Below are 16500 nucleotides of genomic sequence, written 5' to 3' on the forward strand. Positions count from 1 at the left end.
AATTTCTTGAGCAGTACCCCACGAACACAGGCAACCAAAGCAAAAATGGACAAATGGGATCACATCAAGTTATAAAGCTTTGGCACAAAAAAGGAAACAATCAACAAAGTAAAGAGACAACCCATAAAATGAGATAAGATATTTACAAACTCTCCATCTGACAAGGGATTAATAACCAGAATATATAATGAGCTCAAACAACTCCATAGGAAAAAATATAATAACCTGATTTTAAAATGGGCAAAAGATCTAATCAGACATTTCTCCAAAGAAATCATACAGATGGCAAACAGGTATATGAAAAGGTGCTCAACATCAGTGATTATCAGAGAAATGCAAATTAAAACTACAATAAGATATCATCTCACTCCAGTTAAAATGGTTTTTAAGCAAAAGACAGAAAATAACAAATGCCAGCATGGATGTGGAGAAGAGGGAACCCTTGGACACTGTTGGTGGGAATGCAAATTAGTGCAACCACTATGAAGAACAGTATGGAGATTCCTCAAAAAAACTAAAAATAGACCTACCATATGATCCAGCAATCTCACCGCTAGGTATATACCCAAAGGGAAGGAAATAATTATACTGAAGAGATACCTGCATGGCCATGTTTATTGTGGTGCTATTCACAATAGCCAACATTTGGAAGCTACCTAAGTGTCCATCAACAGGGGAACGCATAAAGACAACGTGGTACATATACACAATGGAGTACTATATTCAGCAATAAAAACGAATGAGGTCCTGTCATCTGCAACAACATGGATGGAACTAGAGGACGTTATGTTAAGTGAAATAAGCCAGGCACAGAAAGACAAACTTCTCACATTCTCACTCTTATGGGAGCTAAAAATTAAAACAACTGAACTCACGGAGATAGAGAGTAGAATGATGATTACTAGAAACTGGGAAGAGGTTGGTGCAGAGGGCCACAGAATTGAGATGGTTAATGGGTACAAATATACAGTTAGAATGAAAAAGATCTAGTATTTGATAACACAACAGGGTGATTACAGTCAACAATAATATTTCACACATTTTAAAATAACTAATAGTAAAATTGGAATGTTTGTAACATAAAGAAATGATAAACGTTTGAGGTGATGGAAACTTCATTTACCCTGATGAGATTATTATACTTTGTATGCCCATATCAAAATATCCCATGTACCCCATAAATATATCCACCTACTATTATATGTACCCATACAAATTAAAAAAACCAGCGAAGTAGAAAACCAAAAGGCAACAAAAAAGTCAATGAAAATAAAAACTGATTATTTGAAAAACCAATAAAATCGGTAAATCTCTAGCCAGGCTGAAGAGGAAAGAGAGAAAATACAAACTACCAATATCAGCAAACAGAGATGCAACGTTACTACAGATTCTACAGATATCATAAGGGAATATTATAAACAACTTTATGCTATAAGTGCACCAACTCCTTGAAAGACACAAATGAGCTCTCTCCAGAAGGAAAAGATAACCTGAATGGCCTAGTATCTATTAAATAAACTGAATCTGTTCAGCAAAAAACAAACAAAAACTCAAGGCCCAGATAGCTTTACTGGGGAAATCTACCAAACAATTAAGGAATAGTATCAGTTCTATACAAACTCCTCCAGAAATTGAGGGGAAAAAAATAGTGGGGAAGAGGGGAATGGGGAGGAGGAGAATACTACCTAATTCATTTTGTGAGCCTAAAACTATTCTGATACCAAACCAGACAAAGATATCACAAGAAATGAAACCTACAGTTTAATACCCTTCATGAAAATATGTAAAATTATAGCAAATCAAATTCAAATACATATATAAAAGGGTAATACATCATGACCAAGTGTAGTTTCTCCCAGGAATGCAAAGTTTAATGTGTGAAAAACAATGCAATTTAATATATTAAAGAATTTAAAAAACGACCGGGTGCAGTGGCTCACGCCTGTAATCCCAGCACTTTGGGAGGCCAAGGCGAGCAGATCACCTGAGGTCGGGAGTTCGAGAACAGCCTGACCAAGATGGAGAAATCTCATCTCTACCAAAAACACAAAATTAGGGGGCCGTGGTGGTACATGCCTGTAATCACAGCTACTCAGGAGGCTGAGGCAGGAGAATCGCTTGAACCCAGGAGGCGGAGGTTGCAGTGAGCCGAGATCACACCATTGCATTCCAGCCTGGGCAACACGAGCGAAACTCTGTCTCAAAAAACAAACAAAAAATAATAATTCAAAAACTATATGATCAAAAAAAAATAATTCAAAAACTATTTTGCATCTCGAAAGATGCAAAAAAGCATTTGATAAAATTCAACATACATTTCTGATGAAAATTCTCAGCAAACTAGCAACAAAGGAAATTTTCTCAACCTGATAAAAGGTATCTGTAAGACTTTTACATACAAGATAAAGTCTGAACCTTTTCTCCCTTAGTATCAGGAACAAGACAAGCAAGTCCACTTTCACCACTTCCATTTTACTAGATTCTACTCAGTGCAATAAAATAAGAAAAAGGAAATAAAAGGTATTCACATTGGAAAAAAAGCAAAAATTGCCTTTATTCGAGGATGGTAATTGTCTAGGTAGGAGATCTGATAGAATCCACGAAAAAAGCGATGAAAACAAATAAGTGAGGTTAACTAAGTTGCAAGATGTAAGTGTGCAGCAACCTATGGTATTTCTACATACCGGTAATAATCAGAAATTAAAATTTTAAAAACATCTTTTACAATAGCATTAAAAAGTCAAATCTTATGGAAAAATCTAACAAAAAATAAGCAAGGCCCATACACTGAAAACTATAAAATACTGCCAAGCAAAATTAAATAAGATCTAAATAATTGGAGAGATATATTTTGTTCAGATTGGAAGACTCTATTAATAAAGATGTCAATTATCTCTCAAATGGATCTACAGACTCAAAGTATTCCCCATTGAAATCTAAGATTAGTTGTAGAAACTGACAAAGCGATTCTAAAATTCATATGAAAATTCAAGTAACCTAGAATAGCCATAACAGTTTTGAAAAAAATAACAAAGTTGGAAGACTTACACTACCTTACTTCCAGACTTATTAAGAAGCTACAGTAATAAAGACTGTACAATACTGGCATAAAGGCAGAGAAACAGGTCAATGGAACATAATAAATTTCAGAAGTGCTCCCTCCTGGACATATATGGTCAATTTACTTTTTTACAAAGGTGCAAAAGGAGAAAGACTAATATTTTCAAGAAATGGTTCTCAGGCCGGGCACAGTGGCTCACACCTGTAATTCCAGCACTTTGGGATGCCAAGGCACGTGGATCACCTGAGGTCGGGAGTTCAAGACCAGCCTGGCCAACATGGTGAAACCCCATCTCTACTAAAAATACAAAAATTAGCCAGGCATGGTGGCGCATGCCTGTAATTCCAGCTACTCAGGAGGCTGAGGCACAACATGAGAATCACTTGAACCAGATTGGGAGGTAGGGTATGCAGTGAGCCAAGATCACACCACTGCATTCCAGCCTGGGTGATAGAGTAAGACTCTGTTTCAAAAAAAAAAAAAATATTGTTCTCAAAGGATCAAATATATCCATATGCAAAAAATAATAATAATAATAACTTTGATCCATTCCTTGTATCATATATAAAATACAACTCAAAATTGATCATGGACTTAAATATAAAACATATCTCTGTAAAACTTTTAGGAAACAACATAGAAAATCTTCAGGATCTAGGGTTAGGCAAATTGTACTTAGACTGGCTAAAAACACAGTACATAAATAAAATTAATAAATTGAACCTCTTCAAAATTAACTTTTCTTCTGTGAAAGACCATGTGAAGAGGATGTAAAGATAAGCTACAAAGTAGGAAAAAGTATTTGCACATATCTGACAAACGACTAGTATCTAGAATATATAAAGCACTTTCAAAACTCAACAGTAAAAAACAAAATCCATTTAGAAAATGAAACATGAACAGACATTTCACTGAAGAAGATATACAGAGTGAAAACTGGCACATGAAAAGATGTTCAACACCATAAACCACTAGGAGAATCCAAATGGAAACCAGTATCACTATTACAACACATCTAACATGACTAAAATAAAAAACAGTCACACCACCAAATGCTGGCAAAGAAATGGAGAAACTAAATGGCTCACATCATTATTAGATATATAAAATGGTACAACCACTTTGGAAAAGTTTGGCACTTTTTTTATGGATCTCAGCATGCAATCGCCATACAACCCAAACTGCACTACTGGGCACTTATCAGAGAAATAAAAACTTACATCCACACAAAAATCTATACAAAAATGTAACAGCAGCTTTATTTTTAATACTAAACAACTACAAACAGTTCAGAGGTCCTTCAACAGGTGAATGGTTAAACAAACTATGGTACAAACATATCACAAAATTCTATTTAATAAAAAGAAAAGAACTATTAACAGACGCAACAACTTGGATGTATCTTGAAGGAATTACACTGAGTAAGGCCAATCCTAGAAGGTTGCATATTGCATGATTCTATTTATATAACATTTTTGAAATGGCAAAATTTTGGAAGTGAAAAACAGATTCGTGGATGCTATGGGTTAGGAATGGATGGGTGGGGTGGGACAGAGAAAAATGTGTGTGGTTTCAACAGGGCAACACAAGAGATTCTTGTGGTATATAACTGTTCCATATCTTGACTATGGTGGCAGATATATGTATCTTCACCTGTGATAAAATTGTATAAAAATACACACACACACACACACACACACACATTACCGTACAAGCAAAACTGTAGAAGTCACAGTAAGATTGGTGGGTTGTATCAACATCAGTATATCGATTGTGACATTCATCTATAATGTTACAAGATGTTACCATTAGGAGAAACTGGATCAAGTGTCTATGTATTTTTTAATCTTTAATCATCCAACATATATTCAACTGTGATTCACACATTATAGTTTCTCTACGTATGTTCTGATTTATAGCTTTCCTTCCATCCCAAACATGCACCAAAAGGGTAAAGAAGCTATTATCTCAACCAAATGGTCAAAAAAAAATGACCATTATTTTTAACCTAACAACTCTTCAAAACAGAGGAGCAAAATACTAGAAATACTCAATGCCCCACATTGAGAAAAATGTACTATAATCATTCAGCAATAAATATATGTATACAGCAAATTGCATGGTACAACAAAATCTTAATAACCTAAAATCCTACAAAATATATTTCCCTTGGTTAATTGGAATTGTTTTTTGAGAAAATGCTGTTATGTGAAAAGACTGCATGGCAAAGAAATTCATCACAAATTTAAGAAAATGATTACTTCATTAAAATGATAATCCTCACTTTTTAAAATTTAAAAATTAAAACAGCACTATCCAACTGTACTTTCCATGATGCTGGAAACATTCTATAATCTGCATTATCCAACACATTAGCTCCTAGCCACAGTGGCTATTAAGCCTAGAAATATGGCTAGTGGAACTAAGAAAATGAACGTTTAAATTCAGTTAAATAGTCTTATGGCTAGTGACTTCCACATTGAACAGGACAAACCAAGAACTTACAGAGAAACTTAAAAAAACACATAGAGACAGCCAAAATGCAAAAATCATCATCATCAATATATTAGGTCAATATTTCTCAATCAGGACACTACTGGCATTTTGGGCAGAATAATTCATTGTGCAGAACTGTCCCAAAGAGAGTATTCTCTTCAAATGAAAAGGGTATTTTTTCCCAAGTTTAGTTTTATGCCTACTTTTGAAATTACAGAGTATTATTACAGTCAAAGAAATTACTAGTTATTAAATTCATAGCAATAATGCATTTTGACCAGCAGAGGGCAGATATATGTTATAAAACCACCACTTGGTATATACCATATTCAAATATTTAAGAAGCCCAATTGTACTAAATCAAAAGACACTATTATATTCATTTACACAAAAAGAATTATACTTCTGTAAGATAAGAAAGCAAATGTGCTAAAAAAGAACATATTTTTTTCAAAAATACCCCGACAAGTCTCCCAGAAACCAATTTTTGTCAACTATATCAGTTTATTCAAGAGTTAACTATAATCCCTCAAACAAAACAAAGTAACTCTGACAAAAGTTCCATTAAGCCTTATTTCAAGGGCCATTTACACCTATATTAATAACATTCCTTCCGCTACAAAACAAATTCCAAACAATTTTCCTCACAGACCACATAAGCTGTCAGAATTCCAAGAGAAATTAAGCATTTGTTTCAAAAGTAAACTAAACACAGAAAACAAAACAAGCAATGAGACGTGGCAAAGGCATTTAAAATGGCAAAGGACTGCCTAAGAAGAGCATTAGAATACTAAAGATTCACTTTCTTAAATCTTACTGCACTGCATAGCAGGTAAAAAACAAGACTCTGAAGCAATTTGGGTTTAGCTTTACAACAGAAATTTTCATAAGAGCTTAGAAAATAGTTTTAATGTCTACCAAAAAATACAAAAATCAAATGGCCTTTTCTAGTTCCTTTGATCCTCTGTATTGCATTTAATTTTCCTAACCATATCCCCTACTTAAAACCCTGGCAGGGTGCAACGGCTCAGCCTATAATCCTAACACTTTGGGAGGCCACGGCAGGAGGATCACTTGAGGCCGAGAGTTCGAGACCAGCCTGGGCAACAGAGCAAGTAAGACTCTGTCTCTACAAAAAGAATGTCTTAAATGAGCTGGGCATGGTGGCGTACATCTGTAGTCCGAGATACCTAGGAGGCTGAGGTAAGAAGATCATTTGAGTCCAGGCGTTTGAGGCTGCAGTGAGCCATTGTGATGCCACTACACTCCAGCCTGGGTGACAAAGTAAGGCTCTGTGTCAAAAAAAAACAACAAAAAAAAACTCTTCTCCCAAGGCTTCTCTGTTCTGGTTTTCCTTGCAGTCTTCCTTCACAAAGAATGGGACAATTCTACTTCATCCCATCGCCTCTCTACAAAGTCTTCATCATTGACCCTCTGGTTAAAAGTGTTGACTCGAGTAATTGGACTTTAGGAAACACTTCTATGCAGATAACTCCCAAATCAACAATTGCCCCTTCGTCTATTTTCTCCCGGACATTTCTGCCCAGTACTTACACCTGCCTTCAGAAAGGTACGTACAAAGCACGTCCACTAAGTATATGCACAAACCTGTTTACCTGGTTGTTCCTACATGAAATAACTTTGCCATTCTCCTTTAAGTTTGATTCCACTCTTCCTCAAGAACTACCTCCTTTATTAAAAACCTTCCCCAACCCCCATTCTTGGTGATTTTTATTTTCTCTGAATTTATTTAACATCTAATGCCTGTGCTACCCTTTTCAGAATACACTCTGTGTTTATGGCCTGCCTCCTTAAAGTAAAGGCTCCTCAGGACAGGACAGGGTAGGGCTTCTGCTGTGCATCCCTCACTAATGTCTACTCTAGTGAACCAGCAGACAAAAAGTTAAAAAAAAAAAAAAAAAAAAAAAACAAGTATTAACTACTTTATTTTCCTGAGGCTTCCATCAAGTATTTTTGCACTGGCCTAGTCTCAGAATCTGTTCAATTACATTTTTTACCAAACAAAATATAATTCACAAATGCTTCCTGCAAAGTCATAAAATGAGTGCTCAAAAAAAACTAAGACCTGGCATAATTACCAAACACCTACTCATGTATCAAACCCTTACTTTGTGCCAGACATTACTTCACAAGCTCAGTTAATCCTCACAACCCTGTGACACAGGTATTACCATTCTACATGTAATGACACTGGGGCTCATAAAGTTTAAATACCACACTCCTACCACGAAGAAGGAAGGAGGGAGTGAAAGGAAAGAAAGAAATGAGAGCCAGCAGTGGGAGAGCTGAGCCTTCAAAACAGAGCAGTGAGCTTTCACAGCCCATGTTTTCCCTATCAAACTAGCCTGCCTCTCAAAGATAAGAGAAGAGCAGTGACTACCAACCCACAGACAACTGGAGGAAGAATACTACAGAGGAAATATTACCATATAACTACTGTGTTTTTACTTTACCATGTAAACTTGGGTAGAAGGAATAAAAATGTAAACAAGTTCAAAATACCATAAGGACACTGAAAAACTTAGAAAGTTCTTTAAGGAACTAATAAAATCTACACATGCAGCATTCATTCCCCTGAAAATTTTAAGTGTTAGCTGACTTTGGCAAAGAAGTTGAACTTTGGTGATCATTTAAGGATTTGGTGGTCATTAGTACGTTATAAAATAAAAGGAGAAATGAAGTCTAATTTTTAAGAATCCATAATCCTTGTTTCACCTGATGGTCTTAAAGTTTACCCCTTGTCAAATCTAAAATTTCTTTCTTTACCCAGGTGACTAAGAATCCTTAAAAAAAATCAGCGGCCGGGCGCGGTGGCTCAAGCCTGTAATCCCAGCACTTTGGGAGGCCGAGACGGGCAGATCACGAGGTCAGGAGATCGAGACCATCCTGGCTAACACGGTGAAACCCCGTCTCTACTAAAAAATACAAAAAACTAGCCGGGCGAGGTGGCGGGCGCCTGTAGTCCCAGCCACTCGGGAGGCTGAGGCAGGAGAAGGGCATAAACCCGGGAGGCGGAGCTCGCAGTGAGCCGAGATCTGGCCACTGCACTCCAGCCTGGGCGACACAGCGAGACTTCGTCTCAAAAAAAAAAAAAAAAAAAAATCAGCTTAAATATTCAAAAATCTGATTAAGTACAGTAAAGCCCTCTTTATTTTGTTCACCCCTTCACCAATGCTCTAGTGCTTTCCATCTATCTGTACAATCTCTCAAACACAAAAATATTTACAAATACCACTTATTTTCCACGCTATTTACAGATTTATATCAAGAGATAACCATTTGTTCCTAGTTAACATTGTAGATGACAACAAATATCATCCCAAATTTTGAAAACATGTTTACATTACTGCCAAATTTATGTTTGAATAAACTGGTTAAATAATAGATAATCCTTGCTCAGTCTGATAACTAATTATCTTCTTAATATACTGCCATTACATAGATAACAGTTTGATTAAGCATAAAAACCCACAATTTACCTCCCTTCTCACTGTGCACACGGACTGAATTTAAAGAGAATGAAAAGATTAAAAAGCTGGGTGCTGTCTTTTGTGAAGGTCAAGGGTAACACATTAATATGTGACCTGACAAAGTAACAGACAGATTTCCAGAAGACTTGGGTTCACTCCCATGTTCTCTCACCGTTCCATTGCTTTGAACAAGTCATTTAGCCTCTTGTATCTCTCTAGTATAGGAGACTCGAATAGATACCATACAGGTCTCTTCTATGTCTAAACTTTCAACAATTCCATAATTACTAAAAAATATATATAGATCAGAAACTGAAAATATCTTTCCAAAATGCTCAACCCACTTATTCACGGTCTTATGGGTGCAATATAGAGATGAATGGTACAGCCTACCAGGATACGCAGAAGAATGAATGTTGTCTGGAATTTTGTGTTCTCTTGGCCCAATGACTGGTCAAGAGAGAAATGTGAAAAGGGTGCCAATCCCACCCTCCCAAAATATAGGGGCAAATCCTAACAGAATAGAAATGACCAATGAGCACAATAAAAATGTTCAATATTCGCAGTGGCTCACGCCTGTAATCCCAACACTTTGGGAGGCCAAGGCGGGTGAATCACAAGGTCAGGAGTTCAAGACCAGCCTGATCAAGATGGTGAAACCCCATCTACTAAAAATACAAAAAAATTATCCAGGCATGGTGGCGGGCCCCTGTAATCCCAGCTTCTCGGGAGGCTAAGGCAGAGAACTGCTTGACCCCGGGAAGCGGAGGCTGCAGTAAGATGAGATCGTGCCACTGCACTCCAGCCTGGGTGAGAGAGTGAGATTCCGTCTCAAAAAAAAAAAAAAAAAAAGTTCAACTGTAAGAGTATCAAGAAAATGCAAAATAGTATAACATTTTCACCAACTGTATTAAGGAAGCCTTTTAAAAATACAAATGCCCAGTAACAGGCTGGGTACAATAAGTCAGCAACTCTTTTTTTGAGATGGAGTCTCACTCTGTCACCAGGCTGGAGTGCAGTGGCACGATCTCCAGTCTCTGCAACCTCTACCTCCCAGGTACAAGTGATTCTCCTGCCTCAGCCTCCCGAGTAGCTGGGATTATAGGCGTGTGTCACCAGGCCTGACTAATTTTTGTATTTTTAGTAGAGACAGGGTTTCACTATGTTGGCCAGGCTGGTTATGTACTCATGACCTCAAGTGATCCACCCGCCTCGGCCTCCCAAAGTGCTAGGATTACAGGCATGAGCCACAGCACTCGCCTAGCCATTCTTTAGATAGTAGTGGTGGGAAAGTAAACTGGTCCCAACACTTCTGGCAATATAGATCAAACAGGTTTTAATCTGGTATACTCTTTAACATAGATCTTAGATTTTATTCTGAAGAAAAAAGTGTGCACACAAAGCTTTGTAGCAGCAGTATATGCAACCACAAAAGTTAGAAAACATACCAATCAGTGGAGAGGGATTATTTTTTACAAATTTTTAAAGTATTTTAAAACACTGACTATTAGCCAATATTCTGTGCAGAAGGCCGGGCATGTTGGCTCACGCCTGTAATCCCCAGCACTTGGGGAGGCCAAGGCAGGTGGATCACTTGAGGTCAGGAGTTCGAGACCAGCCTGGCCGATACGGCAAAACCCCGTCTCTACTAAAAATACAAAAGTTAGCTGGGTGTGGTGGTGGGCGCCTATAATCCCAGCTACCTGGGAGGCTGAGGCAAGAGAATCGCTTGAACCCAGGAGGCAGAGGTTGCAGTGAGCCAAGATAGCACCATTACACTCAAACCTGGGTGAAGAGGAAGATTCCATCTCAAAAAAAAAAAAAAAAAAAATTCTGTGCAAAGAATAACCTTAAATCCCCTATGATGTCCCACTATCCTTATTCTCAGCAAATGACTTCATCAACTAATTGTCCCCTCACATTTCAGACCCATCTTACTCTCTTACAAATTGTTCCATAGTCTTCCTGATCTTTTTTCTCCTGTCAAAAGCTAACCATTTCATTTGTATTTTAAATTTTCTCTAAACCTTGCATTAACATACTACCTAAATACGCCACACTTGCTTCTTAGAGAGCTTGCTGCTCTTAGTCATGAAAAAGGAACCCCTACTGGTTATCCCTGCAGCCCTATTAGCACCTAATAGAAAATCCTGCACCTAGAGGCACCAAAAAACCTGATGTTCTAAAGATTCCATAAGCAACTTTAGAGCTGTGTATGAATAACACAAGTCCTCAAGAAAAAACATTAAACCACTGTTTTCCATAATGTTTTCAAAGCACTCATTAGTATTCTAATTGACTTGGCACACACACAAAAAAAACACACACAAAAAAAGGCACCAAAGATTTTTCATTCTTTAAACCAGTATCAAGAAGTGTATCACTTCTGCAAAGTCTTTACTCAGACCATTAAATTTATTTTCAAGGAAGACGAAAAAAACTTTAGGAGTGTATATGTTACAAAAATTCAAATAAAAGAATTGAGAAACTGCTACATAATCTACAGTAACTGTTAACATCAGCAAAAGAAGTAAACAACGTATTTGTCTTTTCTTTTGTTTGTTTGTTTTTGTTTTTGAGACAGGGTCTTACTCTGTTGCCCAGGTTGGAGTGCAGTGGCACAATCAGGCTCACTGTAGCCTTGACCTCTTCAGGAGATCCTCCTACCTTAGCCTCCCAAGTAGCTGGCACCACAGGCACGTGCTACCACACCCGGCTTTTTTTTTTTTTTTTTTTTTTTTACTTTTTTGTAGAGACAGAGTTTCGCCATTTTGCCAAGGCTGGCCTGGAATTTCTGGGCTCAAGTGATCCAACTGCCTTGGCCTCCCAAAGTGCTGGGATTAGAGGTGTGAGCCACCATTCCTAGCCTATGCACTGTATTTTGTTTAAATAAACTCCCTCATCCCAATCCTTAGCAACCACTGACCTATTTTCTGTCCCTATAAGTTTTATCCCTTTATTTAATAGAACTCCATGTAATTATGGCTGGGTGCAGTGGCTGACGCCCGTAATCCCAGCACTGTGGGAGGCCAAGGCGGGTGGATCACCTGAGGTTAGGAGTTCGAGACGAGCCTGGCCAACACGGTGAAACCCTGTTTCTACTAAAAATACAAAAATTAGCTGGGTGTGGTGGCGCGTGCCTGTAATCCCAGCTACTCAAGAGGCTGAGGTAGGAAAATCACTTGAACCCGAGAGGTGGAGGCTGCAGTGAGCCGAGATCACACCACCGCACTCCAGCCTGGGAGACACAGTGAGACTCCATCTCAAAAACAAACAAACAAACAAAAAAAAAACAAGAAAACCATGTATTTGTAATCTGTACTATATAGTCTTTTGTGTATGGATTCTTTTGCTGAACAGAATGTTTTTATGACTCATCCACTAGTTCATCGCTTTGTATTGCAAAATATTATTCCACTGTACAAATGTACTATTTTCTTTATTCATTCATCAACTGATAGACATTTGAATTGTTTCCAGTGTTTGGCTATTACGAATAAAGCTGCTGTGAACATTCAAGTGCTTGTTTTAACTTTGTCTTATTATTAAGTTGCATTATTTCTTTAGATATTCTGAATAAAGGTCCTTACCAGATACAATATTTTTCCCAGCCAGTCTATGACTTTTAAGCGTCTCTTGAAAAGCAAAAGTTTTTAATTTTGATGAAGTTCATTTTCTCAATTTTAACTTTATGGAATATAATTTTGTGTCCCATCCAAGAATCCTTTGCTTAATTCAAGGTCCCAGAGATTTTCCCCCATATTTTCTTCTAGCAGTTTTATAGTTTTAGCTCTTACATTTAGTTTTATGATCCATCTCAAATTAGTTTTTGTGAATGGCATGAGGTAAGATTCAAGGTATTATACATTCTGTTGTTGTTGAAAAAATTATCCTTTCTCTCCATTGAGCTACCTTGGCACTTCTGTTAAAACTGACCATAATAAGTGAGTCTATTTCTGGACCATGTATTATGTTCCACAGATCTATGTCTGCCCTTACACCAATACCACATTGTTTTGATAACTGTAGCTTTTTAACAACTGTTAAAATCAGGTTGTGTAAGACTTCAAACATTCTTTTTCTTCTTCAATGCTTTGATTTTGGAAGGTCCCTTGCATTTCATTAAAAATTTTAGAATCAGCTTGTCAGCTGCAACAAAAAAAGGCTTCTGAGATTCTGACTGGAATAATATTGAATCCAGAGATTAATTTGGAGGGAAATTACATCTTAAAAATATTGAGTCTTCTAATCCATGAGCATGATATCTCTGATATCTCTCTCCACTTCTTTAGGTACAGTATTCATTAATTTCTCTCAGCAATCTTCTGTAATTTTCAGTATACAGGCCTTGCACATATTTTGTTAAATTTATCCCACAGTTTTCATACTGTTATGCTATTGTAAATCGTAATTTTTATTTCAACTTCCAATTACTTGTTGCTAGTATATGAGTTACTTTTTCTATAGTCACTTTATTTCTGTAAACTTAATAAACTCAATTATTCATTCTAATCCCTTTTCTGTAAGTTTCTTAGGATTTCCTACATAAATGATAACATTGCAAAGAGATCGTTAAATGACTCTTGCATGCATGTATTTTTAAATAGGTCCTGTGAGAAAGGCTAATTTAAGTAGTACACTTCATCAACCTATACCATCTTAAATACATCCAACTCAGTATCACTTATAAAAATCTAGATTCTGGCCAGGCACGGTGGCTCAAGCCTGTAATCCCAGCACTTTGGGAGGCCAAGGCGGGTGAATCACTCGAGCTCAGGGGTTCGAGACCAGCCTGGCCAACAGAGCAAAACCCTGTCTCTACCAAAAATACAAAAATTAGCCAGATGTGATGGCACATACCTGTAAGCTACTCCAGAGGCTGAGACAGGACAATCGCTTGAACCTGGGAGGCGGAGGATGCAGTGAGCAGAGATCGTGCCAATGCACTCCAGCTTGGGTGACACAGTAAGATTCTGCCTCAAGAAAACAAAAAACCAAACAAAAAATCTAGATTCTGTATACAATTTTTATCACAAATCCACTTTGGTAGGCAGAAGAATGGCCCCCAAAGATGTCCTGTTCTATCCTTGGAATCTCTGTGAATAACTTAAGGACTCTGAGATGGCAGTTTTGTCCTGGATTACCCAGATAAACTCAATGTAATCACAGGGGTCATAAAAGTGCCAGAGAAGATGTAACAGTGAAAGTGGGGGGCAAGGAGGAGCAGAATCAAGGATGACACACTGCTAGTTTCAAAGATGGAGGAAGGAGCCATGAGCCAAGGAATGCAGGTGGCCTCTCCAAGCTGGAAAAGAAAACAGATTCTCCCCTAGAACCTCCAGAAGGAATGCAAGCCTGCTAACACCTTGCCTTTAGCTCAATCACACTCTTTTTGAACTGTGACTTCCAAACCTGCTAAAATGATAAAATTTGTTTTGTTTTAAGTCATTCAGTTTGTGGGATTTTTTAATAGCAGCAATAGGAAATGAATATACTGGTGATGATCATTTCACTCAAACAATCTTCTGTTAATTTTGTTGTCACTGTGCACCATCATCACCCTACACCAAAAGCAACTTCCAAGAGTAGAAATGCATGAACTAAATAACACCTAGACTAAACCATAATTTTTATGAATTTTCCTACAATGGAAGATAAATCTATCCCAAATATTATTTTCCAGAATTCCCCTTATTTTCTTAAGTTTAGGCTTGAGCTCATCACTGCTCAATGAAAGGCACTCTTTATAAAAGATCAATGACAGACATCTGAAGGTCTACCATCAATCACTTGGATCTCTGGTGAAATGGAGACCAAAAATTGCTGGGGTATAGAGGCCACAGAGAATGGAAGATTATTAGAATTACTTTTAATTCTCTTTCCTTTGGACCCTCAAGGTCCTCACATTTATCACTCAAAATATATGTGAACATAAAATTAAAATGTTTCCAAGAGCACTTTAAGCTCTGTTTTATGTGAAAAAATTTTAAAAATCACTTCTATATGATACTGTAACTAAATGCCACTCCAAGTTAAACACAATTGTACCTAACATCTGAGGTAGAAAATACTGACATTAATAGTAAGAAAGCATTACAGTGAAAAAGTTTTAAACAAAAGGACAAAAGGACTCCTCAATCTGTGGGGAAGAGTCCTATGAGTTGTGCGATATAGCTTGGGATAATTAAAGCTAATACCAGGTAAATTTGCTCAGCAAGACCTAAATCATCAGTGAAAAGCTTTAAATAAAAACTATAAGTTTGATGACAATACAAATCTCAATAGGACCCAAAAAATAAACTCTCAATAATACAATTTTCATGTCAGTAAAAAATACTATGTCAGTAAAAATACTATGCCAGTAAATACCAACATAGAAGTGACAAGGTTTGGGATTCAAGAAAGAACACAGATCATATAAGGTTGAAATAAATCTTTGCAATAAGGATTAAAGAGAACAAGGACAATCGGTCACTAAGCAAGGCAGAGGCAAAGCTTGGACTGAAACCTAGCTTTGCTCAATCAAGCTAGCGTTCTTTCAATTCTATCATGCTGTTTCTATGGTTTAAAAAGCCCAGGTATACGACCAGTATCTGACCTAAGGATATAGCTGCAAAAACAGGAAAAAAAAGAAAAATAGATATATATGCATATATATATATGGAAGACAAAACAAAAAACAAAGAAACAAAAACACTAAAGCACTTATCTGTGGACTCAGTAAGTTTCTAAAATAAAGTTTAGGCAAGGTACAGTGGCTCACACCTCTAATCCTAGCACTTTGGGAGGCCTAGGTGGGAGGACTGCTTGAGGTCACGAGTTTAAAAGCCCAAACAACGTAGCAAGGCCCCTTCCCCACCACAATCTACAAAAAAAAAAGTTTTTTAATTAGCCAGACATGGTGACAAGCCTGTAGTCCCAGCTACTCGGGAGGCTGTGGCAGGCGGATCACTTGAGCCCAGGAGTTAGAGGCCACAGTGGGCTATGATCACGCCACTGCACCCCAGCCTAGGCAACAGCATGAGACCCTGTCTCTATAAAAAGGAAAAAATAAATAAATAAAATAAAGTTTAGTGATGAGATAAAAATCCCAATTTGTTTAAATTGGTATTTTGAAGTTATGGTGGTTCTGCATTTAAAGGCAAGGAGGAAAACTAAAATGAAGATATTGCCCACATTTGAACATATTTGGCAATAATCTGAGAAAAACCTTAAGTTAGCTGAAGGAGACAGTCTTCCCAACAACAATCTCTTACTTCACAAAATTTCTACAACAAAAACAGGTGTTTTATCTAGCATTACCATCAAACATAGTTAACAGCACAGGCTACATCTCCTGGGCTGAAATACTGACTCCACAGTTCAGATTCCCATCCCTATCTCATCTCAATAAAATCACAATTTTCCCAGGTTATAAAAGCCTCTAATGCTCATCCTTGCTCCTCCAGACTG

General features: G+C 37.3%; 1 protein-coding gene across 7 annotated transcripts in view; it reads right to left on the reverse strand.

The window, feature by feature from the left end:
* Nucleotides 1-16500, reverse strand: part of LOC105479478 (small ArfGAP 1) — a 191570-nt gene that overhangs the window by 161898 nt on the left and 13172 nt on the right. Inside the window, exon 1 of one of the 7 annotated variants that reach the window (XM_071096886.1) lies at nt 13909-13929. The exons of the other annotated variants lie outside the window; for them this stretch is intronic. The gene's annotated coding sequence lies outside the window, so the exon portion shown is untranslated. Of the gene's footprint in view, nt 1-13908; nt 13930-16500 lie in introns of those variants that run through there. 7 annotated transcript variants of the gene reach the window in all.

Source organism: Macaca nemestrina, chromosome 5, assembly GCF_043159975.1.
Source record: "Macaca nemestrina isolate mMacNem1 chromosome 5, mMacNem.hap1, whole genome shotgun sequence".
Taxonomy (NCBI): Eukaryota; Metazoa; Chordata; class Mammalia; order Primates; family Cercopithecidae; genus Macaca; species Macaca nemestrina.